The following is a 1,787-nucleotide window of genomic DNA, read 5'->3' as shown; positions in this document are numbered from 1 at the left end:
GGACTAACGGACTTGGGAAAAAAGATGGCAGCCGGTCTTCCTGGGCTGCTGGGTTCAGTTGTTTCCTTGGCACTTAGGGCCGGCGGCGAACTGTTGAAGTTTGTAGGGAATAACATCTGGATCTTGGTCGTCGCTATTGGGGTGGTCCTCCTGAAGAAGATGAAGGCTTGATCTTATCCTTCTCATCGGGCGGTGCCCTGCTTTGAGGATAATGAAAGACGGTATTAGCACCGCCCTGGTAATTTGGAACCAACGGCAACACACTCATGGTAGAAATGGGCTTATGACTCCAGGCTGCATTAGCGGGCCTGCGACCTATGCGATTTATCCCAAACTTGCCGTCATCAGAAGTGACTTGCAACTTAGCATATTTACAATTGGCTAGCATATGAAAAGTTACTGGCGTTAGGTCTTCAGAGGACCTAGTGTAGGGCTCCATCGAAAAATGGGTAACTTTCCTGGTGTTCGTTGAAGTTCGATAAGGAAGCAGGGGCTTATTATTCTCATCGATAAGCCTAAACCCCACATTCGCATGCGTATTTGCATTAATGCTAATAGTGCAAATGACCAATGCAGTGCCCCCAACCTCAACCCACAGTCCAACGTCATGCCAGGCGCCGTTGTCATATCCCTCTTCATCTAAGCGGTGGGTACAACGCGTTTCCCTCACGTATGGATTCATATATTTAAAGGCTCATTACCGTCAAAGTGCTGATGGTCATGTGGTTATAGACAGTATTCCTTTGATTTTCTATGCTATTTATGCAAACACTCCCGGTGTCATCTACTCTTATCTGCAGCTTTACCTTCCCGTGGCAATCAGCAACCATGTGGAAAGTCCAAACGGAAAGATTCTCAGAGCTATTCGTTGGCGGCTCTACTGAGAAATGCGTAGGCTCCCTGTTGTTTGTCTTCGCGCGCATGGGCTGTAATACTCCATTGTCGTCACAGAAACGAAATCCTACATTCGCACTGCTAACGGCCCCCAAAGAAATGCTGCATAATATCAATTTCTTTCCTGAGTAATTCAAATTCACGGACATGCCCGTGACATCAACCCAAGACGCTTGGGTGTATTTTTTCTCGCCTGTGTAAGTCGTATAAACACAATCTACTCCAGCCATGTAGGGGTTGTTCATCGCCATATATAATAACTCAGACCAATGCTTGCAGCTGCTAGACCGGCTTTTAGTAAGTTATGGTCATATTCCTCAGGTATCGCAGGTAGGACCTTCTTTGATGGTTTCTTAACTGTGGGTAGCTTCGTTTCGTGTGACTTTTTTGGCTTCTCTACGAAGTGAGGAATGTTCCTAAGAGTGTCAGAGTTCACGTCATTCACCCCAAACTTCATATCCTTAGTAGCTCGATGCAGTTTATTGTATCCTATACAGAACAGTGATTTAGTAAATTACTACGGCAGTAACCGAAACAACCCGGGGATAATGATCGTCCAACCCAGGCATTAGATTTTGTATGTGTTGGTAACGCTGTACCGCACTGCTAATGTCGGCCCTCCAATGATCGTCGAACGTTTCATCGATCAAAGCTTCGGCTCGACGTTTCTTTGCGGCGCCAGTATTTCAATTATGCTGGATCGGGTGGTGACATAGCTCAAGGAAGAATACCGTAAGCTTCAATGCTGCGGTTTAATTAAACGGGCAAGGCCGGCTTTGGGTAGTCACACCTTCTGGGGGTATGAATTACGAGATGCTTTGTGTGCTCGTCTTGGTTAATTTTGAAACAGGGGAGAGCACCTGCAGACTGACCGCCATCGTCTTGAAAAAGGT

The sequence above is a fragment of the Actinia tenebrosa genome, unplaced genomic scaffold (assembly GCF_029948245.1).
Source record: "Actinia tenebrosa isolate PJP-AT-01 unplaced genomic scaffold, QUT_ActTen_1.0 PGA_scaffold4__44_contigs__length_22323623, whole genome shotgun sequence".
Lineage (NCBI taxonomy): Eukaryota > Metazoa > Cnidaria > Anthozoa > Actiniaria > Actiniidae > Actinia > Actinia tenebrosa.
Note: the sequence above shows the minus strand (reverse complement) of the source record.